The sequence below is a fragment of the Bubalus bubalis genome, chromosome 12, assembly GCF_019923935.1.
Source record: "Bubalus bubalis isolate 160015118507 breed Murrah chromosome 12, NDDB_SH_1, whole genome shotgun sequence".
Lineage (NCBI taxonomy): Eukaryota > Metazoa > Chordata > Mammalia > Artiodactyla > Bovidae > Bubalus > Bubalus bubalis.
Genome location: NC_059168.1, coordinates 67,940,764 through 67,966,876, shown reverse-complemented (window position 1 = coordinate 67,966,876; position 26,113 = coordinate 67,940,764). Strand labels below are relative to the sequence as shown.

Genomic DNA, 26,113 nt, shown 5'->3' with positions numbered 1-26,113 from the left:
ACAGCTTCATATGTCTTACAAGACCCTCCTTCTTGGTCTCTCCAGCATCATCTGCCATGGTGTACTCTCTACCTTGACCTCCCCAGCTCATCACATCTCTTCAGGTAAGCTTTCTTGCTCCAGGGACTTTACATAGGCTGTTCAATCTGCTTAGAACATGCTTCCTTAAATGCCCTGCCACTGCTTGGGTTTCTCCTTTCAATCCTTGGCCATGGCCAAGGGGACTTGGCCATGAAAGGGGCATGAGTACCTAGGATCACGGTTGAGGATCTGAATAGGCAGATTATTTGAGTGTTTGATGGCAGAATAGCTGAGAGTGGAGTGCAATCCTAAGCAAGTAAGGAAAGAAGCAAAAGGCTTAGGGATAATAAGATGAGGCAAGGGTGAAGTTGGAAGCTGAATCATTAGGTGAAAAACCTAGAGAATCAGGATCATGGGTGGAGTGTAAGCAGGGACAGGGCAAGCAGTTCAGGATTAAAGCCATAAATAATCTTTGGAATTACTAAAATTATCTTCTAGCATTGTTACTTCTGTAGTGTAAAACCAGCTGTTGGATTATAGGAAGGATCAGGTAGTTAACATGTAAAAGTTTGAACTAAATTTTGTGTTGCTTTGTGTTTTATATGCTATTTAAAGTCAAATCCCCAGAAATCCTATCTTACCTCACCCTGCCCCTGCTTTTAATTTCTGCTCCCAGGAGCTTACCTTCCCTCCTTTTAAATGTATTAGGCTCAACTCGCTTATATTTTTAATAAGTTTCCTGTAAAGAAGCCTTCAGCAATCTCGGTGCTCCCTTCTGGTAGGCTGAGGGTACTTCCTTCAGGTATGGTGAGCACTCCTTCAGGCTATCTCCTCCCTCCAAATTAAGCATAGGAGCTAGCCTCAGGAGTTCGGGACTTCCTGCCTAACCTGAATCTGTAGCATTTCTCTCTGAAGTTTGAGGAGGGACATGGGAGTGTATAATATAGGGTGGGACTCTTTTGGTGAGGCCTAGTAAAGGCAATGGCACCCCACTCCAGTACTCTTGCCTGGAAAATCCCATGGATGGAGGAGCCTGATGGGCTGCAGTCCATGGGGTCGCGAAGAGTTGGACACGACTGAGCGACTTCACTTTCACTCTTCACTTTCATGCATTGGAGAAGGAAACGGAAACCTACTCCAGTGTTCTTGCCTGGAGAATCCCAGGGATGGGGGGAGCCTGGTGGGCTGCCATCTATGGGGTCGCACAGAGTCGGACACGACTGAAGTGACTTAGCAGCAGTAAAGAGTAGTGAAAGGCTGGCTGGGTGTGCATGGATGGTAGGACCTGATGGTTGAAGGCAGTGGGCTTCAGAATTTCTTACCTGGAGTTGTCCTAGAGTTTATGGCAATGTTAGAGGGCTCTGATGTGCCAAGTAAGGAATCTTGGTGAGTAGGACTAGTCATTACCCTTTAGAGGTGTTCTGTATGTTTTTCTACATAGCCTGGTGCTCTTCTACAGCCTGACCAATAGCTGGCATCGTGGTGGATGCTGAAGGGGAATCACTGGGATAGAAATAGTACTTACTGATTAGTGGTGTTGTCCCCCTTATGATGGTTGGATGGAGTGATTGTCTGCACATACTGGACATCCAAGGCCCAGTCAGCTGGTCTGTGTGAGATGAATCCTCTGCACTCCCCGCCTAGTGCTTCCTGGGAAAATCCAGCCTAAGGCAGCTGGAGATCATGGCCATCGTTAGTGATTACCCCAAGAGTGCTACCTGTCTGACTCCTCTGCTCTCTAATCCCCATGCTCTGATGTCCTGCCTTCTATTTTCTGCTTTGGGGGCCTTCAAATTTCATAAGCCCTTCTGACTCCCTTTTTAGTTTATTTCCTGCCCAGCTTGAGTCTTGGCTCTATGAGGTCCCCTGGTTTTGACATTGCCAGTCAGCTTTCCTCCATTGGCCCTATTCCTAGAGCTACGGTTTTGAGGCTTTAATATATCAGAATTACCCATGGAGGCAAGTGTTGAGGAGTAGGATACTTACTTAAAATGCAGATTCCCGGGAGAATGGACACATGTATATGTACAGCTGAGTCACTCTCTTATGCACCTGGAACTGTCACAACATTGTTAAGTGGCTGGCTATGCTATGCTGTGCTATGCTAGGTCACTTCAGTCGTGTCTGACTCTGTGCAACCCCATAGACGGCAGCCCACCAGGCTCCCCTGTCCCTGGGATTCTCAGGCAAGAACACTGGAGTGGGTTGCCATTTCCTTCTCCAATGCATGAAAGTGAAAAGAGAAAGTGAAGTCGCTCAGTCGTGTCCGACTCTTAGCGACCCCATGGACTGCAGCCTACCAGGCTCCTCCGTCCATGGGATTTTCCAGGCAAGAGTACTGGAGTGGGGTGCCATTGCCTTAGTATAAAATAAAAAAAGCAAATTCCTGGTCTTTACTCCTGCTATCCTGATTAAATTGGTATGGGTGGTAACCAGGAATCTGCATTTTGATTGGCCTTCTGGGTGACTCTGACACCAGTCATCATCTACAGGACCATATTTGGAGAAACTCTGACTTAGAGGACACTTTGACCACCTTCCCCTTCCCCCTCCCCTAAAGGGGAAAGAAAAGGATTTGAACTCTTTACTTGGATCCTGAGGTCCCAGGAAACTTAGACTGTCACCTGTCATCCAGTGGGGACAGTGGATAACTGTCTCTGTGTACCTCATCTTCTTATTGCTAGTGGTAGGCACACATTCCCAGTGAGGCAGACTCTACCTGGTAAGAGGGCCTTAATGACCCGGTAGACTGCAGGTCACTTGCTTTGGAATATGCTGGGGACTTAGGCTTTGGACTGAGAAAGCGGGATGGAACATAGACTTTGAAGGCTGTCAGCTGCACTTCAGATTTGCCTCTGGGATGCTGCTTTCTCTGTACGCAGTGACCGTGCCCTAATGTAGGTTGTCTTTTGGTCTCTAAGCTGTTGTCACTCCCTATTGCAGCTATCCTCTAAAAAGCTTCTACTGTCCTTAAAAAACAACCCAGCCTCGTCTCTCCTTTTAAAATCCTGTGTTGCATTTGTGTTACCTATACAGTCAAGTCCAGATGTCTCAGGTTGGAACAAAGTCTTGCAAATTTTGACTCAAATTGTGGCCTACAAGGCCTAGTAAGATCTGGTCCCTCCCTGTATTTCAAGTCTCATTTCAAGTCCCTCTTCCCCTTATCTCCTGAATGCATCATCACCTGCTTTCAGTTCTCTGGCTTCAGGGCCTTTGCCTGTAATACTGTTTACCCTGTTCTTCACCTCATTATCCTTTGCCTTTAAGTTTCAGTTGAGCATTATCTCAGTTTGGAGGTCTTTATTGGCCTCTGTATGTAAAGCAACACCACATTATTACAGCACCCTGTTTGTTTCCACTAGACCACTTATTGCTTTTTACTCATTTGTCTTTCCCTCTTACTACACTGTAAGCTCCGTGAGGACAGGGACCTTCTTGCTCATGATTCTGTCTTCAGCGCCTAGTGTGTAGAGGTACTCAATAAGAACTTGTTGAGTAAATTGCCTTTCACCTTCTTATTAGTACCTGCGTTGGGGCTTTGTGGCTCTGCACAGTTCTTACCCTTGGCGTGTGTGTTGTTACCTCTGCCAGAGGCACCCTTTCTCTCATTGACTGATCAGATTCCTTCTTGTTGTTTACCACTTCTCTGAGCAGTTCCTGGACTTCCCCAGGCAGTTCTGATTCAGTAAAGTACTTTGGTCCTCTTGAATGGACTTTTCACCCTGTATGGCAGTTTTCCTTCGTGGGAGATACATGGCATTGCCCTTGGTCTACAGATGACAAGCCAGAGGCTCTGAGAAGTGGATTAACTTGGAATAACTGAGATTCAAACCCTGTGAGTCTATAGAGCCCTCAGTCGTTCCGTCTCACTGTGCTTTCTCTAAAAGACACCAAATAGTAGACTCCAAGACTCTGAAGTGAAGGAGGTGTTTTTAGAAAAAATTACTTAAGTAATGAATGTGTGTGTGTATGTATGTATGTATATTTTTAATTTTCTGAGCATTAAACACAGTAAAGGGTAGAAGTAGTTCCCCCTCATCAGAGGTTTTGCTTTTTGCGGTTTCAGTTACTTCAGGTCTGAGAATATTAAATGGAAAATTCCAGGAATAAACAATTTGTAAGTTTTTAATTGCATGTTGTTCTCAGTAATGTGATGAAATCTTGTGCCATCCTTCTCCTTCCTGTCCAGGATGTGAATCATCCTTTAGTTCAGCATACCTACGCTGTGTATGCCATAGGAAAAAACATAGAATATATAGGGTTCAGTATTGTCCATGGTTCCAAGACTTGGAATGTATCCCACACAAATAAGGGAGGACTGCTATATCATTGACAAACTATTTATAAAGATAGATGATAGAATGAAGGATGAACAACTTATTCAGAGGATGCTGTGTGTATTCTGTTTCTTTATCAGTCATACCTTTGGTGATTCCTTGTGACAACCACAACATACAGCCTAGTAGAGACGAGCCTAAGTGAAGCACTGTTAAATTCAAATTAAAGCAAATGCCCGTTATCATTCATAGTTGGGTTTCCCAGGTGGCGCTAGTAGTAAAGAACCCGATTGCCAATGCAGGAGACAAAAGAGATGTGGGTTCAATCCCTGGGTTGGAAAGATCCCCTGGAGAAGGGCATGGCAACCTACCCCAGTATTCTTGCCTGGAGAATCCCGTGGACAGAGGAGCCTGGCAGGCTACAGTCCCTAGCATCGCAGTGTTGGACACGACTTAGCACACAGTGCAGTTGCTTGGAAGTATTATGAAGGGTGAAATCTGAACATTTTTGTTGAGGGGGAAAAATGTGCAAAAATTGGTGTGCAAAGCCGTTAACACATTTTGATAAAAAATATCTTAGTGTATGTTGGTTGATAAGGGACTAGTTGATATGGTGGATAGCACCATATTATATAGCAGTTAAAAAGAAAGATATACCCACCTTCTCACACACACACACACACACACACACACACACACAGATATGGAGTAATCTCAGATCCATTAAGAGAAAACTAAAGCAAGCAAGATAAAAGTTCATGGCATGCTAGTATTAGTGTTTGTATGAAAAACGGAGAGGACTCTATATACTTGCTAGAAACAGACTACCTCTGGAGGTTTGTTTCTGTGTTTTTTTAATCTTACTGTGTTGCTGAAAATTTTAACCCCTATATACATTGCCTTTTAAAAAAATTGTGATAAAAACACATAAAATTTATTATCTTATCTGTCTTAAACTTTACAGCAAAGAAATCCTTTTTTCTAGTAAATGATTCCCAATTTTATGTCTTGGATTTTTGTATTTCAGATTTTTCTTGAAGTGAGACATTTCTACTAAGAATAGGACAAAAAAGGGGGAGATTGTGCTTGAAATTGAAGATACCTATGTGTACCATTTGTCTTATCATTTACCCCTCCATTTGTGTTACTTCCACCACTCTTGCACTGGAAATCTTAGTGCTCCTCCCCTCTTTATTGGAGTATAGTTGATTTACAGTATTATATAGTGTCAGGTGTACAGCATAGTGTACACCTGCAAGTTATACTCCATTTTAAGATAGCTATTATAATGGCTGTAATTCCTTGTGCCATGCAATGTATCCTTTTTGCTTATCTACTTTATACATAGTAGTTTGTATCTGTAATCCCTAATTTGTCCCTCTCCTCTTTGGTAACCACTAGTTTGTCTTCTCTGTCAGTCAGTCTGCTTCAGTTTTACATACACCTTGGAGTTGCCTTTTTCAATGACAGGTTTCTTGTGTGTTGATTTTGTCTTTCTAAATAGAGTAAATTCTTGCAAGCAGGAGGCATGTCTTATGATTATATCCTACAGCAATAAGCATAATAAAAGTTGCTCAATAACTGCATATTCAGAAAAGGCTAGAGAGAGGTAGATAAAGAGAGAAAGAGACTCTTCTGCTGAAGAGATGATTGCTTTGGCTTTTCTCTGATTCACCTTACACTCTTCACTAGTGAAGAATTTCTTTCACTTACAGACTAAATGTGTTTAAGATTTGTGTGTGTGTGTGTGTGTGTGTGTGTGTGTGTGTGTGATGTTACCTTCTGAAAGCCCAGGAGAGAGAGCAGAAGCTGGAATGGGGCCTTGAGGCTGTGGCCTGATAGTAGTAATATAGTGATTCTTCGGTGTTGTAGCCTGGAGGAGAGTCTCAGATTTTTACCCTCAACCTAATTTCAAGCCTGGATATTCAGCTATCACCTGGGTAGTTGGACCTGTATGTGCCTTAAGTGTCTAAATTTAGTAGCATGTAATAGGAATGTTTGATAAAAGTAATTTGTTATTTTTGGTGTAAGTATGTGAAAGCTCTTAACATAGGGCCTAGCATAGAGTAGGTATCCAAGAGGCAACAGATAGTGTTTGAGAAATATTTTGAAATAGTCAAATCTCTCCCTAGGTCCCCTATCTCTATTCATGTGCCTCCATGGTTACACTCAGGCTAAAGAAATAGGGAATAGCAACATGGATTCTACCTTTAGGAAGTTGCCAGTTTCTTGTTTGTGGCTTTATGCTCAAACCAGAAGTGTATTCTGCTTCCACATATTTGAGAGCAAAATATCTGGACCTAGGGATATACTCAAAACTGCATCCCAGCTGAAAATGTTCCTATCACTCTGGCATGGCTGGTCACCTCGGGCAGCTTTCTTGGTGGAGACCTGGCCTGAGAATCTTAGTGGGGAAGTCTTTATCTCTAGGGTGTCATAGCCAGGGTAGCCTATTGGGTCCAGGCATGGAGGGAGGGATAAGTAGGGGGCAAAAAGGGCTCAGTTCTGTGTTGTTTTCTGCTCCAAGGAAGATGTGGGCACTGGTATGCCAGGTGCTGTGTTCTGGCCTGCTGTGGCTTGTCACCGCCCTATGAATGAGTCAGTCTTGCTCTTGGCTGCCCTGCAAGGCATTTGGGGTATAGTAGGAGATCATGGCATCCGGTCCCAATGCTTCATGGGAAATAGATGGGGAAACAGTGGAAACAGTGTCAGACTTTATTTTTTGGGGCTCCAAAATCACTGCAGATGGTGACTGCAGCCATGAAATTAAAAGACGCTTACTCCTTGGAAGGAAAGTTATGACCAACCTAGATAACATATTCAAAAGCAAAGACATTACTTTGCCAACAAAGGTCCGTCTAGTCAAGGCTATGGTTTTTCCTGTGGTCATGTATGGATGTGAGAGTTGGACTGTGAAGAAAGCTGAGCGCCTAAGAATTGATGCTTTTGAACTGTGGTGTTGGAGAAGACTCTTCAGAGTCCCTTGGACTGCAAGGAGATCCAACCAGTCCATTCTGAAGGAGATCAGCCCTGGGATTTCTTTGGAAGGAATGATGCTAAAGCTGAAACTCCAGTACTTTGGCCACCTCATGCGAAGAGTTGACTCATTGGAAAAGACTCTGATGCTGGGAGGGATTGGGGGCAGGAGGAGAAGGGGACGATAGAGGATGAGATGGCTGGATGGCATCACTGACTCAATGGACGTGAGTCTGAGTGAACTCCGGGAGTTGGTGATGGACTGGGAGGCCTGGCGTGCTGCGATTCATGGGGTCGCAAAGAGTCGGACATGACTGAGCAACTGAACTGAACTGAACTGAGGAGCTGGACTAGAGAATCTAAATCAGATAGACTAGCTTCAAATCCTAGAGATTTGGAGGGAGGAAATACACCTCCCAGGATGTTTCCCGTGTGCTGAGGTAGAGTAATCTGAATCTCTGGGGGCTTCCCTCCATCCATGTTATGACCTCTCAGCTTTTCTTTTATTCCTTTCACGCTATCACTGTCCTGGCTTCTGGGAAGAGCAGAAGGATGGGGAGAGTTAATGAACTTGTGGGGCTCTGTGGATTTGCTGTCCTTATAATCCTTTCTGGATCAAAGCATAGGTGTGCAGAGGAGGGTGAATGAGTAGGTAGGAGAACAAACATATGCTGCCTGTACCACTTATCTGGCACTCAGCCTAGACCCTTGCTTGGTATTATCAATCTTTCTGTGTTGTTTTCTTGCCCATATAGAGCATAACTATGTGCACACATGTATTAATAATTTCTCATGAATGGATCCATACCTTAATACTGTTTTTCTTCTTTAAAACTGTTCTGTAATCCTTTTGTCCTTTTTCCCCCTAGTTTCATTGAGATGTAATTGACATATAACATTGTGTATGTTTAAGGTGTGCAGTGTGATGATTCGATACTATTACCACAATATGGTTAACACATTCATTACCTTACATAGTACCCTATTTTTTATGTGTAGTGAGAATCTTTTGTTGTTGGATTGTGTGTTATAGACATCTTTTCATGTCAGTAAACATAGAATTAATAGCTGAATTATATTTCCACGTGTGGATATTACCATAATGCATATTACTTTGTATTTAATCTGTTTATCTTGTCTCTGATCAGCGGGGTCTTCCCTGATGTTCTTCAAGTTGTAACAATTCCCCTTCCTTTACCCTCTCCCTTCTCTCCTTTACTTTTCTTTATAGTGTTTAGCCCAACATGCTATACTTTTTTTTCTTGTTTATTGCCTAACACCCTTCATTAGAATATAGACTCCATGAAAATAGGGATTTTTTTTTTTTATCTACTTTTTCTGTACCTATAGCTTAGTACCAGCTCCAGGTATACAGGTGGTGCTCAATAAATATTTGTTGAATGAATGAATTTGTTGGATTTTTGGTATGCCCATTGAGGTTTATATTTGTGATATTATATACATTCTTTCGGAGAAGGCAGTGGCACCCCATCCCAGTACTCTTGCCATGAAAATCCATGGATGGAGGAGCCTGGTAGGCTGTAGTCCATGGGGTCGCTAAGAGTCGGACATGACTGAACGACTTCACTTTCACTTTTTACTTTCATGCATTGGAGAAGGAAATGGCAAGCCATTCCAGTATTCTTGCCTGGAGAATCCCAGGGACGGGGAAGCCTGGTGGGCTGCCGTCTATGGGGTCGCACAGAGTCGGACATGACTGAAGCGACTTAGCAGCAGCAGCAGCATACATTCTTTAGAAAATACTTTGGTACATAATCTTTATACTCTTGTCCATGTATGTCCTTTGGATAAATTTTAAGAAATGGAATGACTGAGTTAAAGGATATGCACAGTTAAAATGTTGGTTCATGGAGCCAAACTACCCTTAAGAATGTTAACACCAGCATTGCATGGGATTGTCTGTTTCTCCATATCATCAGTAACTCGGGCTTGTGTGTTTTTTGTCTTCCTCACCTGACAGATGACACATGGTCTTATCACTGTAATGTGGTAGTTGAGGCTGTGACTCTGGAGCCAGCCTGATGGGGACTGAATTCTGACTCAGCCACTTACTATGTGACCTTGGGTAAGTCATTTAACTTCTCTAAAGTAGGGTTAATGATAGCACCTGTTTCATGAGAAATAAATCAGTTAGTCCAAGTAAAATGCTTTGAATAGTAACTGAGACATGGCAGTAAATATGATTTAGTGTACATTTCTGTGAATATTAAAGATTAAACATCTTTTATAAATATAAATCCAGTATCTTTTGGGCAGATGTATATATTTTTTAAATCACTCATTCATGTCATGTCCTTTGCACATTTTCCTACTAGTATTTTTTTAAATAATTTGTAAGAGCTAAAGTGTTCACAGTTGTATATGGTGCAGATATTGTTCCCAGTTTGTCTTTCATTTTTCACCTTTATGCAATTTTTTATCTGTTTGGAAGAGTTTGACATTTTCAGGTAGTCAAAGATAATCTTTTCCCTTATAATATATTTGCTGCTAGGCCAATGTTTAGAAAAGGCATTCTTTCCGACTTCAAAATTATAAAAACAGTTATTGTCTTTGAGTACTTTGTATGGATGTATATTTTTAAATCTTTGATCCATCTGAAATTTATTTTGATATGAAGATAGCAGTTGATCTGGCTCTGTTTCTTTTCAGTAATGTCCCAAACCCCTTTACTGAAGGAATAAGAACAGGAGCCTTTAATCTATTCTCCCCTCCCCTAATTTGAAAGTAAGGTGTATCCTAGCTATAGCAAATAGCAAAGCTCCATTTTATTTTGTTTTGTTTCAGCTCGTTTCACTTTGGTTCGTTGTATATCATTTCAGCCACACCACATGCCATGCACAGTGATCTCAGTTCTCTGAGCAGGGACTGAACCCATGCCCCTTGCAGTAGAGGCACAGAGTCTTAACCACTGGACTGCCAGGGAAGTTCCCGGATCTGCATTACTCTGGGATGAATATGCTATATAAAGCAGTTTGGGATCAGAACTCAGTTGACTATGTGATGAAGCTGCTGGGCTCACTGGTGTAGCATCTCTCCTGGCTCTGGAAGCTCCTCCTAAGTGGGTCCTTATTTGGAGACTGCTTTGATAGGCATCGTTAGTTTGGAATGATAAGTTCTGTTCAAAAAACATGTGACTGTAGCAGGTGTTTCCTCCCTCCAGCCTAGGTATATTGATAGGGTATTGGTTGGGGAGTGTTGAGTGGTAGTACACCCATCATGTTCTAGTTCTGTCCTCATCTGTTCTTTTTGGAACTCTAGTCCCATCCAGTTTTTTGCCTCTGACTCAAAATGGAAGGAGGGTGATTTGTATACAACAGAGCATCCACATATTTCATGGAAGCTACTATCTGCTGGAGATAATGACAAAAGGTAGCTAACTCATACATGGCATATACCAGGAACTAACTGTTCTATCACCTTACATATATAACTTCTTTATGTGGTAGGTGCTCTGTACTGGGTTGTATGGTGTTCCCCTAAAAATTTGTATCCATCCAGAATGTGATTTTATTTGGAAATAGGGCCTTTGTAAGATATAATCAAGTTATGAAGTCATTCCTTGATTGGGCCATAATACAGTGCCTGGTATTCTTATAAGTGGGAGACAACACAGACAGAAGACAACCATGTTGAGATGTAGGCAGGGTTTACTGGCACCTACTGGAAGCTGGAAGAGGCAAGGAAAGTGTCTTCCCTAGAGCCTTTAGAGGGAGTGTGGCCCTGCTGACACCTATATTTTGGGCTTTTAGGCTCGAGAACCGGAGAAGGCAATGGCAACCCACTCCAGTGTTCTTGCCTGGAAAATCCCATGGATAGTGGAGCCTGGTGGGCTGCCATCTATGGGGTCACACAGAGTCGGGCACGACTGAAGCGACTTAGCAGCAGCAGCAGCCTCTAGAACTGTGAGAGGATAAATTTCTATTGTTTAAAGCCACCCAGTGTGTAGTATTTGTTACAACAACTCTAGGAAGCCAGTGCATGCTCTTACTGTCATCTCTGTTCTCAGATAAGGAAACTGAGGCCCGGAGAGGTCAGATACTTGGAAATCTCTTTAGGCCACTGCTCTGATGCCTGGGCATTCACTCTGCATCATTTGCTGCTGTTCTCATCAGCTCTGCACCTTCACTACAGCCTTCCTCTTATGGTAGTGCTGGGGCTGAGCTGCTCAGAGGGCTCCTTTCCTGTAACATACAGGCTGCAGCATTTCCCCATCCTTGCCCTCTGCCCACTCTAAAGCAGAAATGCATACCTCTCAGGAGGCTTTTGGTTGAAGTCTGATGATTACAGCAGGTGTCTTCCTGGTCGTACCCCTGCAGGTGAAATCAGACTTTTCTTATCATTTCCTTGCAATGTCAGGGAAGTATCAGTGACAGGTCAGGGGAGGGTCACCAAGCTTCTTCTGGCAAGTGTTTTTATGCTTCCCATTCCTGGCCTGCTGTATTTCCTAGAATTCCTGCCAGCAGACAGCTCAAGTCTTGTTTTTCTTTGGCGCTTTCAGGATCTCACACATAGTTTACATGTCACGTCTCACAGTCTATGGCTGTGAGCAGAGAAGGAGCAGCCTCTTGGTAGCACTGTGAGGACCCTGGTCACTTGTTCTTGATTAACTCAACCCACTGCAGTGGCTCTCTCCCTTGATAAAAGGAGTGGGAGGATAAGGGCATTGTTTGACCCTGCTCATCTCCCTGAACAGCACCTTGTCTGCCGTGGTCTCTTCTGCTGGCATCCCAAAAGAGGTTTCCTCCCCTTGCATCCCAATGCTGGCCACAGAATCCTGCCTGTTTTCTTGTATAGACCTTTTCCTTTGGATCCTAATCTTTTTCTCAGCTCCTCTTACTAGACTGTGTATCTCTTTTGTTTGCTGCTGTATCCCAGGACTGAGTAAAGACTTCGCACTTATTAGCCCATCAAGAAATGTTTATTGAATGAAGGAGTGAATATTGACCACAAAGTTTTGGAATCCTGCTTTTTCTTGCTTCATACTGAAGCCAGGGACCAGATTTAGAACTTTAGAGGTCTAAGCAATGGGAAGATTATGGTTGTTACTGTCGTTGTTCAGTTGCTAAGTCATGTCTGATTCTTTGGGACCCCATGGACTGCAGCATGCCCGTCTTCCCTGTCTTTTCACTTTCCCTTGGAGTTTGCTCAGATTCATGTTCATTGGAAGATTATGATGTTCCTCATAATTTCAGCCCTGAGTATATATTTCAGAAATAATACTAAACACAAAATAAGTATAAGGAAGTCTAGCGAAGTATAAGGGAAATCTAGCAAAATTTTGATATTTTGGATGAATAGAATATAATTTACATTATTGTTATTTCTGCTTTCCTAGTTCCCTGAGCATGTGCTGTCAGGTAATACTGCCTGAACCAGCCCTTCCCTGGCCTTGAATTTCACCTTCATTTCCTCATATTTCCATCTGTTGAACCTGCCAGCCAGCCATTTTCATCCCTCAGTGGTCCAGACCACTGAGAGCCCAGCCTGGGCTAGTGCTCTGGGCTCCCTGGGGCCTCGCCAAGAAAGTCACATAGAACGTGGACACTGCTGCAGGGCTCCTCACAGTGAGAATTCCCGTGCTGAACTGGGATTTAGAGTCAGCATAGCATTTTAAAAGTTGTTTTATTTTAATTTTGGTTGCATTGGGTCTTTGTTGCTGCACATGGGCTTTCTCTAGTTGTGGCGAGTGGGCTGTCTCTTTGTTGCAGTGCCTGGGCTTCTCACTGTGGTGGTTTCTCTTTTTGTGGAGCACAGGCTCTAGGGTGCAAGGGCTTTAGTAGTTGCCACACATGGGCTCAGCAGTTGTGGTTCACAGGCCTTAGAGTGCATGGGTTTCAGTGGTTGCAGCTTGCAGGTTCTAGAGCGATGGCTCAGAAGGTATGGTCCACAGGCTTCGTTGCTCTGTGGCATGTAGAATCTTCCTAGATCAGGGATCGAACCCATGTCTCCTACATTGGCAGGCAGATTCTTACCCATTGCGCTATCAGGGAAGTCCTTACCTTAGCATTGCCAAGTGATTACACTTAGGCCAATTTTTCATTGTAGTAAATTAAATCTGTAATAAATGAAATGTAATTTGCTTTCATGATTCTTGATGTGGAAAGTCTAGAAATTTCCCTTTGTTCTTCCTTCCTAGATCACTGAGAAAGAAGTCAAGACGCAGGCCCACTTTGCCCCTATATTAATATGGGCCTTGTTGAGACCATTTGGAAGTGGAGCTCAGGCCTCAAAGTAGGCTGTTCCAAGGCTATAAATGTAATCACATCCTGTTACTGCTTGATTCCGTCGAGTTTAAAATAGCGTTGGAAACCTCCTAGGAAAAAAAGCTCCACCGTAACTTCTTGGCTAAGGAAGTAGTATGTGCTGGCCAGAGCAGAAGGAGTAGCCAGGGCTCCCAAGTTCTATTCTGGACCTGTTGATTTGAGGTGTGATGTTCAGCAATCTGAGATGATGTTCTGTAGTGCTAAGGTTTCTCATCCTTAGCACAGAGTTTGTGCTTGCAGGGAAAGAGGCCAACATGCTGGTTTCCTGTCCTCTAGGAGAGTCTCATTATTAGAAGTCCTCCCTTTCATTTGAATTTCTGTGTCCCTACTTTTTTTTTAAATGAAGAAACATCCCCCACAGAGTTAATACAGGAACCCCAGCCGTATCATCCATGTTTTACTTGACTTCATCTTATCAGAATTGCTTTCCTTTTAGCAGTGTGATTTAGATCAGCTCTTGTGAGGAATGGGAACTTTGATAGGGTTTAGGAAGAGGAAGGGAAAGTTTGTGTGGGGCACACACCTTGGACAACCAGAAAGGAACATGAAGGGACCAGGTACGTACTGACCCAGATTGGGAAGAACAAACATATCTCTGGAGAACCAGATATAAATTATATGTTTTTGTTTATTTTTTCATTTAGTTATCATAATGCAAATCAATGAAATATTATCTCCATTTTTGCATGTGGGCAAACTGAAAGTCAAAGAAGTTAGGTAACTTGCCCAAGATCAGACAGCTAATAAAAGGCTGAGTTAGGATTTATTTCTCCTCAGGTCTGTCCAGTTCCAAAGCCCACGCTGTTTTCATAGAACTCTTCTATCTCTGACAAGATTTGAGAAAGGAGGGTGGGGAAAGAAGAGAAGATGGGGAGATGCCACCTTTCTTTACTTCACAGTTCTGCTTGTTTAGACGTGTTTAGCCAGAGCACCCTGTTGGTAGAACAGGACTGGGTTCTGTATATAGATGTGCTGCAACAACTTATGTGGGAAAGTCACCAGTTGACTGTAGGGAAGGATTAAAAAAAGCCTTTATTCTTTACCTTTAGGTCTTCATTGTAGTGTAACTTATACTGTCAAAACACCACTGGTAACACTGGTGTACAGTTTAAGAGGGCCTTCCTGTCATCCAAATAAAATCTGTTGATGTGTTCTAGGGAATAAGCCATGATGGCGGCAGAGATGAGGGTGTGGTGTGGCCTTACTGCATGTATTGGGAGCTGGTGGCACCTGTTACATGACTACTACAGTGAATTATTACTGAGTAAACAAGAGGTGTCTCTCTTTTGCCTTTCCAAGGGAGACCAGATGGCGGTGAGTGTTGGCCCAGATCCAGGGGAGCCTGGCCTCTGGGCTGGCAGAGGAGACAGCTTTCGTGTCAGGTGATGAAATAAGAAGAGACAGGGCTGGTCTGTCAAGTGATATAATTTCAGGGGGCACCAAGAATACATCTTGCCCCTCAAAGACTTTTCTCAACTATGTGTTATTGCTTGGAATTCTACCAGTGACATTTTCTCCCCTTGATGTAAGCTTTTTGAGACCCTATGAAAAGACTCCAGGAAGGGTTTGATTATGAAATATCGGTCATGTAAGTGGAAGTATGAATGAGTTCTTAAGATTGATTTCTGAGAACTAGACTAAGGCAGGGACAGAGGGGAGAAAGCATTGTGCCCCTAGTCATAGTGATGGGAAGGATTCACCATTGAAATTGAGATTAGGGCCCTGAAAGGAGAAATTGGGTCCCCAAGAACCATTTTGTGTTCTTTACAGTTTTGCCTGAGGAAAGACAAGATGCTGAGAGTGGTCCCCACCAGTGTGCTGGCTGTGCAGTCATGATGTTGTCTGCAGAACAGCTGACGAGCAGAATGTGACAAGGAGTGTAGGGCCTTTGAGTCTGTGGTTTTCTCTGATGTCCTCAGACAAGGCCATCACAGATCTTAGGAAGCAGGAAGCATCTTCCCAGAAATGGTGTAAAATGGTGGCGCAAAAGAAGCCACTGATGATGACATGGGTAGAGCGCTTCCTCTGTGGCCGCTGGTCATAGACAGCTTCTGGTCTGGATTTCCCAATGAGCTGTGCTGAGATCGGGCTTTACCAGGAAGTAAAATAAGCCACGTCCAAAGCAGTGACAAAACATTTGAGGTGTCAATACAAAGGTGCAGTTCCCCCTTGTTCACTAATTTGTGGAGCCAAAATAACTAAGCCAGAGATGCCAGCATAGCACCTATGAGTCAGATCTTTAACCGTTTTGGATTGAATTCACTCCTGGTTGACTGTTCATTTTTCATTTACCATTTACAGAGGCTCTCAAAATGCCTTTGTAATTGAAATCCACACATCCCAGGGAGTCTTTGACAGCTCACATCTCAGTGCTTTTCTCAGCTCCTCACAATTGAATTCGTGTAAGCCGTTCACCCTCAGGCTTCAACTTTACTCTGTCCACATTTCTACCCACATTTCCAGAGCATTTTCTTTGGATCAGACTTTTGGCTTCATTCAGGCCTCTGAGGTTCTTTCTTCTTTTGGCACATTTCCCTAGACCCCTTACCTCCTAAAATTTGATACAGAATGGATCATGTTCCTTACTGGAATTAACACAACTTTTTGGAAGTTTCTGGTTATACCACACGTCTACCTCTCTCTCCAGCCACCTCAGCCTCACATGCAAGATCTAGTTGTGTAGTTGGATCTGCTGACCATGGGAATTTTGAAGCCACTGCCCCCCTAGGGAGGGACTTCTGGGCATACACCCTGAGTGACAGGTCTGGTCTACTAGTCTCTGCCTCTCCTCTGTTTCACCTGTATTTTGGCTTTTCCCTGGAGGAGCCCCTAGCCCTTACCAGGACTATAATGCTGGGACTGTGGCCTTTGCTTTCCAGCCTCTTTCAGGCCAGGTCCCTTCTCCTTTTTTTACAGGTAGGCTTCGGCAGGTAGAGTTCTGCCCATGCACTGATCTCCTCATGTTGACTACTCTGAACTTTGCCTGCTGCTGTTTGGGCTAATTGGACGTCTTGCTGGTCTGTTTATCTATGCTTCTGGAACAAAGCTCTTAGGCATAGCCAAGCCCTTGTCCTGAATTTCATATTAGCTCTCCAGCTGCCTCTGCCTCAGGAAGAGCTTTTAATACGCATTTATAAAGCTCAAAAAGGGAGATAGAGAATACAGCATTTTCTAGACTGACTTAACTAAAGAACCTTTTTTTTTCTTTGACAGAAGGAATGTTTGTTAAAATTTGACAGAATATAGTGTTTGGTGGGGCACAGTTTCTGAAAGTATAAGGCTTTATCCCAAACCAGTGGACGTCAAATGAAGGAATTCTAGGTGAAGGTAATGTGACAGTCAGTGAGAAAAATTCTCTTCGGTAGGGAAATCTCTCCTGGGGCTCCTCATTGAACAAATGTCCTCTGAGCACCTGCCACTCATCCGTCTCTCTGCTGGAATCACATCATGTGTTTGATTGCTTACTGTGTGTCTGCATAAGGCCAGCTCTGATCTGGAGTGGAGCCCCAGGTAGAGAAGAAGGTAGGGGTGCTACATTATTTCTCCCACTTTTACATCCTCTTCTCCTTTCCTCCAGTTGAAATGGGTGATGCCATCATGGCCACAGAAACCATTGGCTTCTAGATCCAAGGAAAGAGGGCTTCTCTGAGGCTTTTCCCCTGGCTTTGACCTCTTCCGGGATTTCTGTAGCACTTTTGAGCACCCCATCTCTCCCACTCTGGAACTAGTTCATCTCCACACTAGTCTCCAGTCTCACTGCTAGTTCATGATTTTACTTTACATATGGGCGTCAGTGCTAAGTGGGACGGAGCTCATTCTTATGGAATGGATATGACATTATAAATTTTCTACTTTGCCTATGAAATCCTTTTCTTTTATAGTTCGTGGGCAGTCCAAACTATAATAATTTTTTTCACCCCTTCAGTGAAGATAAACCCATGTTCTGGGCAGGGCAGTCTTGCAGGTGAAGACTCATTTAAATCTGCCAGGTGGATGACTGAGTGCGAAGAACATAGCTGGAAAAGGAAGCCAGTTACTCCCTCTGAATATTATTCTCAGCCAGGATAGGAAAAGACCACTTGAAGCAGATAGAAGTCACTAAGACTCCTGATTCAGGCCTTTTGAGACCCTGGTATATATGTCTTTACTGTCATCAGTGAGATCTTTGGTTGGCTGGCCTTATTAACTCAGTTGGCTGAGCTAATCATAAACTAGATGGAAAGGCTCAGTGTTGAACCTTCCCTTAGGTTTGGTGTTCTCTGAACAGCAATAGATAGCATCCTCTACCAACAAAACCCCACCTTAGAGGCCTTGAAGGCTTGTTGTCACTTGTCCATTTCTGCTGCGTCCTGTGAAAGGCCATGTGAAGATCAGGGAGTGAGTTCACTTGCAGGTAGGGGGAAAGGGCTTGTAATTGACATTTAGAGATCTTAAATAGAGTCAGTCAGTTATTTGGTCATTCAGTTCAGTTCAGTTCAGTCGCTCAGTCGTGTCCGACTCTTTGCGACCCCATGAATCGCAGCACACCAGGCCTCCCTGTCCATCACCAACTCCCGGAGTTTACTCAAACTCATGTTCATCGAGTCGGTGATGCCATCCAGCCATCTCATCCTCTGTTGTCCCCTTCTCCTCCTGCCCCCAATCCCTCCCAGCATCAGAGTCTTTTCCAATGAGTCAACTCTTTGTATCAGGTGGCCAAAGTATTGGAGTTTCAGCTTTAGCATCAGTCCTTCCAATGAATATCCAGGTCTGATCTCCTTTAGAAAGGACTGGTTGGATTTCCATGCAGTCCAAGGAACTCTCAAGAGTCTTCTCCATCACCACAGTTCAAAAGCATCAATTTTTTGGCACTCAGCTTTCTTCACAGTCCAACTCTCACATCCATACATGACCACAGGAAAAACCATAGCCTTGACTAGACGGACCTTTGTTGGCAAAGTAATGTCTCTGCTTTTTAATATGCCATCTAGGTTGGTCATAACTTTCCTTTCAAGGAGTAAGCGATCAGTCTGTAGGTATTTATAATTATTTGTTGGTCTATAATTGCAGAAGGCTTACTTTCCCCAACTAGTCTTTCCTGTCATGAAGACATTTCCTAAGATTCTTTCCTTGGTCTCTTTTTCTGCTCCCTTCATAAACTGTCCCTGGTTGATGTCATCTATGCTTATCAAAAACTTTCAGATCGCTATCTCCAACGTAAGTCTCTCTTCTTAGTTCCTGACTCATGATGACTAAACACTATTGATACCGTAACCTGGATGGCTCTTAGCCTTTTTAAACTCTACATGTCCCAAGTCAAATTACATTATTCATCAAAGCATCCTCTTTTCCCTGTTCCCTCATTTTTTCTTACCCTATTCTTCTTCCTTTGTTCCTTGATTTAGGAGCGTCGCCATCCAGGGTGATTAGTAAACTTGCTTCTGAATCACTGTTTTGCGCTGATCCCCCACCAGGAATTTAATAGGCTCTGAGTATAATGTAAGATGTTTAGGATGTGTCTAGATGGTTTGTTTATTTTTTCTCCTTTTCTTAAATTTCTTGTCTGCAAGGCATGTATAGTTGAATTCCACAGAGAAGTTAACAGAAAAAATAATTAAAGGTTAATGTGAGGTTTAGATTTTAAGTAAAATGGAAGTTCTGGAAAGGAAGCATCCGAGGGCTACAACACTTTGAGAGGAAGCTTCGTGAAAGAGGTGAGAGTTGACTAAGGACACCTGAGGTGGGATAGGGCCTGGAAGACCTCTTTGGAAGCACGTGCAATGGTGAAAGGATGGGGCAAATAATTCGAAGCTTGTTTTTTGTGCAGGTTGAGTAATCATCAACTCCCCCATGAACTGCTTCTGCTCGGCACTAATGTCCCTTGTGCACTTTGATTCTGTTCAAAAGGTTCTGAGGACTTGAGCATCCTGTGTAATCTGTTAGTTAGCCTGGAACTGTCTTTTCCTTTAAAATTTTGGCTCAAAGCATCATCATGCAACTTGTGGGAACTCTGATTCCTTCACCCAGAATTCACCATGTTCCTGGGAACTCTTATATTTATGGTCACTCTGATTTTGAGTTCTTGCTTCCATTAAATTCGTTCAGATTGTAGATGGTCTTAGTGTCTCAAGTTGCTGTTACTGTTTCCATCCACATTGACTCAGATGGTAGAACTCAGATATCTCCCAGCTCAAAGCCTTTGTTTGTGTGTGTAGCAGACTGTTAAAGTTTGGCGTAGTGGAGAGTATTTTACGTTGCAGCAAAGTAAGCAACTTGAATTCTAACACTGGCTCTCCCTGTCCCTTCAAGTACTTTGCCCACCTTTGCATTAGAGATCCATCACTATTACTGTATGTGGCCTTGGTGTCTCTTACAATCTTATCTCTTTCCTTTGCAAACCATCCTTACTCTGTTACTACTAAGCACTGCAGATACTTCTTATTCTTAAGCAAAGCAATTGAATTCTTAACTCTCCCTCCCAAATTCACCTCGTATAGCCAAGATCCACTGAAGGACTCCGCTGAATAAAAAGCTCATCTGCTTAGCCACACAAAGGATTTGTAGAACCTCTTATATGTACATTATCTTCTGTCATTTGGAAGTATTTCTTGTTTTAAATAGCATTTACTTTTTCTTAACCCAGAAATGGTTTTGCTTTGAAGGATCTGGGCAGAGGAGGTATAAGAGAAAAAGGGCAACAGTGTGAATATAAGCAGGAACCTACATAAAACCTATTGTGGGCAACGAAAGAACTCGTCTAACTGAAAAGAAGAATTCTTGTTAGAGAGTAGTGCTCAGCATAGATTAGGAAGTCCAGAAATGGACCTACATTCAGTGGGAAAGGATAGTGTTTAGGACAAATATCTAACCATTTAAAAGAAAATCTCTGCCACCTTCTAGTAGAATAAATTCTAGATAAATACTTTTATTTATTTTTATTTCTTCTTATTGGGTTGGCCAAAAAGTTTGTTCATAAAATCTTATGGAAATACCCAAAAGAACTTTTTGGCCAACCTGATATTTATTTTTATTTTATTTTTAAAAGTAATTTTTACTGGAGTATAGTTGATTTGCAGTGTTGTGTTAGTTTAAAGATTTTTACATAAAGTGATAAGTGTACTTGAAAATAGTTGTTTTTTTTTTTTTTTTAAATAGTTTTTTTAGTGTGCTACCAAAGGCACAAACCATAAAGGAAAAAAATGAGGTGGATTAGATTTTTAAAAATCACAACAAACACCATAAGCAAAATAAAAAGTAGATATCAACTGGTGAAAAAGAGTTTTCAGCATATCTCTAATGTGTGCAAAATTCTTAATTTGTAAACTCTTATAAATTAATAGGAAAAAAACACAGGAAAATGAGAAAAGTCATAGAAAAATAATTACAAGTGATTAATAAAGAATATAGAAAATGGGTGTTTCATTTATAATCCAGAAAACACAAACAGAAATGAGATATCATTTTTCAATATCAGGCTATATTTAGACTGATAAATTTAAAAAGAAGAAAATATTTATTGCTGGTGAGGGCTGGAGGAAAAGAAGAACTTATACTCTGTTGCTGGGAATGAATATTAATACATTTTCTCTGAAGTTCAGTTTGGTGATATATATCAGATTTAAGGTACACATGGTCTTAAACCAGCAATTCAACTTCTAGGTATTCATCCCAATGGTCAATGTACAGAGATACATATTTGAGGATATTTACTATTACAGAGTCTATAAAGCAATCAAAATAGCCATTGGTAAGGGACTGGTCAAATCAACTGTGGTATGTCCATACAATGATACATGAAGTAAATCTTCAATTATTGACACAGAAAGATGGCTATAACAGATGCATGAAAAAATATATAGCATATGAACCTATTTCAGTTGAGATATAGTCATAACTATGTTCAGTTCAGTTCAGTTGCTCAGTCGTGTCTGACTCTTTGTGACCCCATGAATCGCAGCATGCCAGGCCTCCCTGTCCATCGCCAACTCCCAGAGTTTACTCAACTCATGTCCATCGAGTCGGTGATGCCATCCAGCCATCCTCATCCTCTGTCATCCCCTTCTCCTCCTGCCCCCAATCCCTCCCAGCATCAGAGTCTTTTCCAATGAGTCAACTCTTCGCATGAGGTGGCCAAAGTATTAGAGTTTCAGCCTTAGCATCAGTCATTCCAATGAACACCCAGGACTGATCTCCTTTAGAATGGACTGGTTGGATCTCCTTGCAGTCCAAGGGACTCTCAAGAGTCTTCTCCAACTATGTAGATATATTTTAAAAATCATACAATGCATTAACAAATTATCTTTTCTGATTCAGAAAAAAATAGCCACTTAAAAAAAATTAGGAAATAACAAGAGAGTAGCATTGAAATATATACATTACTGGATGTAAAATAGATAAATAGTGGTAAATTGCAGTGTAGCACAGGGAACTCAACCTGGCTCTGTGGCAGCCTAGAGGATGGGGTGGGAGGGTGGGGGGAAGTTTAAAGAGAGGGGACATAAGTATACTTAGGGCTGATTCATGTTGTTTTATGGAAGAGACCAGAACAACATTGTAAAGCAATTATTCTCCAATTAAAAATAAATTTTAAAATAGAACAATTATAATAATATCTGAAATTAAATAGTAAATAGATTCTGACTTGTGATGGGTGGGCTGAAACCAGGCATTTTTTTTTTTAACCTTGTTGAGCTAGGTAATGAATAGTGGTGATAAAAGTAGCAAGTTTTATAGTGTGAATGTATGAAATGAATGAAGTGAAAAATGAGGTTAGGGAAACAAGTTAGGAAGCTGTAGTGGCAGCGTAGGCCTGAAATATGAAATAAAAAGGCATCAGCTGGGGAAGGATTATAAGGAAAAGAACTAATTTGAAGGGCACTTCATAGAAGAAACCACTGATCTGATCATCTCTCAGGCAGGAAGAGGATAAAGAAGAAAAAATAAGTCACTGATAATGCCAAGGTGTCTCTTTACCCTGTGAAGTTGGACAGAAATAGGGGTAACTGGAAAGGAGAAGCACTCTTTCTAGAAGAGGAGACAAACTTGTTTCTTGGGGTTGATCTTGAAGGGCTAGAGGTACATCTGAAAGGAAATGTTCTTTAGGCGGGGGATTCCCATTTAAAGAAAAAATAACATGTAAAAAGAGAGGTAATAGGTGAAAGTGGGGCTCTAAATCTGACACCCTTGAAATTCTTGGGGATGGGGTGGGTCATACTTGGTTCTCCCTTTCCTGTCAGCAGTCTTGACAGACTCTGGAGAGGAATGTGGCGTTGGTCTCATTTGGAACCTGAGAACAGAGCTTGAGAGGTAGGATTGGGCAGTAATCATTATTTTAAAATCTCTCTGCCATTTACAAAGGCCATTATGTGCAGCAGTTTATTTAACACAGTCCTGTATACTACGTGTTATTTTTTTTTACTCCTTTATAGAACTGAAGTTTGGTTAGTAAAATTAGGACTCAAACTAAGGTATGTGTGCGCGCTCAGTCACTTGAGTTGTGTCTGACTCTGACTCTTTGTGACCTTATGGCTCCTCCTTTCCGTCAGGCTCCTCTGGCCATGGGGATTCTCCAGGCAAGGATACTGGGTTGGGTTGCCATACCCTCCTCCAGAAGATCTTCCTGACCCAGGGGTTGAACCCATGTCTCTTATTTCTCTTACATTGGCAGGCAGGTTCTTTATCACTGGCACCACCTGTAAAGCCCAAACTAAGGTATGTGAAGTGAAAGTCGCTCAGTCGTATCTGAATCTTTGTGACCCCATGGACTATACGATCCATGAAATTCTCTAGGCCAGAGTCCTGGATTGGGTAGCCTTTCCCTTCTCCAATGGATCTTGCCAACCCAGGGATCAAACCCAGCTCTCCCACATTGCAGGTGGATTCTTTACCAGCTGAGCCACAAGGGAAGCCAAAGAATACTGGAGTGGGTAGCCTATCCTTTCTCCAGCGGATCTCCCTGGCCCAGGAATAGAACCAGGGTCTCCTGCATTGCAGGTGGATTCTTTACCAACTGAGCCTCCAGGGAAGCCCAAAGATCTAGTATGTGTGTGCTTACTCATATCTGACTCTTTGCAACCTTTGGATGTAGCCCGCCAGGCTCCTCTTAACTGTGGGATTTTTCAGGCAAGAATACTGGAGTGGGTTGCCATTTCCTCCAACAGGGGATCTTCCTGACTCAGGGATCAAACCTGCATCTCCTGTGTCTCCTGCATTGCAGGCAGATTCTTTACCCACTGAGCCATAGGATACAGGCCTCAAATTCCATTTCTCATGTCTTCACTCTCTGTCACTTAGAGATGAATTTTCCAAAGAGGGAAAAACTAGAGCAAAAGCTGTGGCCTGGGTATAGTGGTACCTAAAATTAAGACGTGGGAGGAAGATGAGAGCCAGGGAAGACACCATGGTATTCACAGTCACTGCCCTGTCCCCTATCCCTTGTAGGCCCTGACATTCCTCTAACCAGAGAATGTTGGATGTTCCCTTGAATTCAAGGGGGAAAAGTCCTAATCTATTCATAAATAGCTTGAAGTATTTTAAGTAAGGTTGGACAGTTTGGTTACAGCCGAGTTTGTGTGGTAACTTGGTAGTTCATGAGATTCTGGCTTCATTCTTTTGAGAGCATTACAATAAAAGCGAATTTATTTAGACCCATGAAGGAAGGGCTTAACTAATTACATGAAAAAAGAGTTTCTTTATGTGTATGTGACGTCATTAGGTTTGTTTACTTTTGGAATGACATGGTAACTTACTTATGTATGCACTAGCTGGTGGAAAGCCAAAGAAGACCGGCTTCAATGAGTAGAAAAGCCTTCAGTGAGTAGAAAAGCCTTCAATGAGTAGAAAATCAGACGTCTCTTAAGTCACTTCAGTTTCCCAACTGACAATCATATTTATGGGATGAAATTGTTTAACTGGTCCTGATAGCATAGACACAAAAGGCAGTTGTCTCCTGTCAGAAGTTTTGGGTCACCAGGGTCCACTTTAGAGATGTTCTTAGGCAATTGACAGACTGCTGTCCGCTAAGAGTCCTGTAGGGCATCCTTGCAGCTGAGTGCTTGGAGCATAGTGGGCAGTCATAGTGCTTGGAAACAGTGGGTGATTGAGTGGATAAGTGAGTGAGAGAGTGATCGTGTGAAGGACTGAAGGAATCTTTTGCCCAAGGCATGCTGAGTTGTATAGAGCATTCTTCCCGCAGCCTCACATTATAACTTGGCTAGGTGGCTTGGGGACAAGTCTTAAGACTCAAGATTTTGTAGCAGGGAGGGAGGAAATGGCACCAAGGGAAGTTTCTGCTCTGTGCTGGTGACTCCACAGAGAGGGGACATTTCCACAGTCAGTTGCTAGTGTGATTTGAGTCACAGTCACAGGATCTCTCCTCCTAAAGGAAATCAGGCTGCTGAGACGGTCTGTGGGGCAAGTGAGAGGCCCATGGAGGTAGGAGAGTTCCTGTTGGCAACCTGGATCTTTCTCAATGAAGGCAGCTACTTTATAAGTTGTCTGTAGGAGGCTGTCCACCACCCTTCCTCCTCACTGCTTGGATTCTAAATCAGGAGCCTCTCAGGCTCATTCCCTGGCTTTTGCTTACCCAGCCTGCCCTGCCCTCTGGCTGTGTGCCCCTGGTGATTATTAGCCTGGCTGGAAATTATGCCCTCTACAAGGTTAAAGCAAATTGGGAGGTTCTGGCTCTGGCTCCAGGGGGACCGGGGTCTGTCACCTGGCCCTGCCCTGTGTTTCCTGGCATGCTTTCCTGGCCACCTTTTTACCTTTACACAGTCCTCCAAGCCCATATTTCTGCCTGAGTGAGGATTAAAGCCTGGCTTCTTCAGAGGGACTGTGGGCGCAGGAATGTCAGTACTTTAGAAGTATCTGACGCCAGTCCCTGTGTTGTGTTTTAGGAGAATTACCAATTTCATACAGATGATCTCATGTTGAGGGTGGTTGGGAGACAAGGACATGGAGATTTTTCATATTCACAAAAGGATTTACCACTGTTTTTTTTTTTTTTTTTCTTTTTTTTTTTTAAGCATTAAACCTGCTTTTCAGAATCAGATTTAGTTTCCATGCTTTAAATAATGTGCAGTTATTCGCATCAGAAAAAACTTTGGAGATTTTTTAGACAAATTTCCTGTTTCAGAAATGAACAAAACTACGGGAGGTCTAGGAATGGCAAAGTGGCACCTGTGCTTCGAACGCTCAGATTATGTAAAAGGAATTGAAGCAGACACTGTGCGAGGGGAAGTCTCAGTCCCTCCTTGAGGAGCATTTCTTGAGCCATTTTTCAGGTAAGAGAGGGAAAAATGCGTTCCTTCCCTTGGAATGCTCTGCTCACCTCCTGGTTACCTCAGATTGGGTAGTTCCTGCCCCCATTGACTTTTACCTTAGTCTTTTCAGTCTGAACACCAAATGACATGGTAACGTCTTAGTATTTTATATTCTTAAGCCGGCTTTAAATAAGTGAAAACCTTTATTACAGGTTGTGAATGACTGAATGCAACTTTACTAAGTTAGCAAAATGTCATGGAGGATCTTCAAGGATCCTGAGTTAATTGGTTGAGTAGATGATTTATTGTTAAAATT

General features: G+C 42.6%; 1 long non-coding RNA gene across 21 annotated transcripts in view; it reads left to right on the top strand.

The window, feature by feature from the left end:
- LOC102402583 overlaps positions 1–26,113 on the top strand; it is a 58,383-nt gene that overhangs the window by 18,756 nt on the left and 13,514 nt on the right. For 18 of the 21 annotated variants that reach the window (XR_006543465.2, XR_003102337.3, XR_006543462.2 and 15 more), the window contains 3 exons: positions 46–104; positions 9,256–9,360; positions 25,671–25,818. This is a non-coding gene — a long non-coding RNA (uncharacterized LOC102402583). Of the gene's footprint in view, positions 1–45; positions 105–9,255; positions 9,361–10,114; positions 10,354–10,553; positions 10,665–13,431; positions 14,116–25,670; positions 25,819–26,113 lie in introns of all 21 variants that reach the window. The other 3 variants (XR_006543468.2, XR_006543471.2, XR_006543472.2) reach the window with 3 other exon arrangements.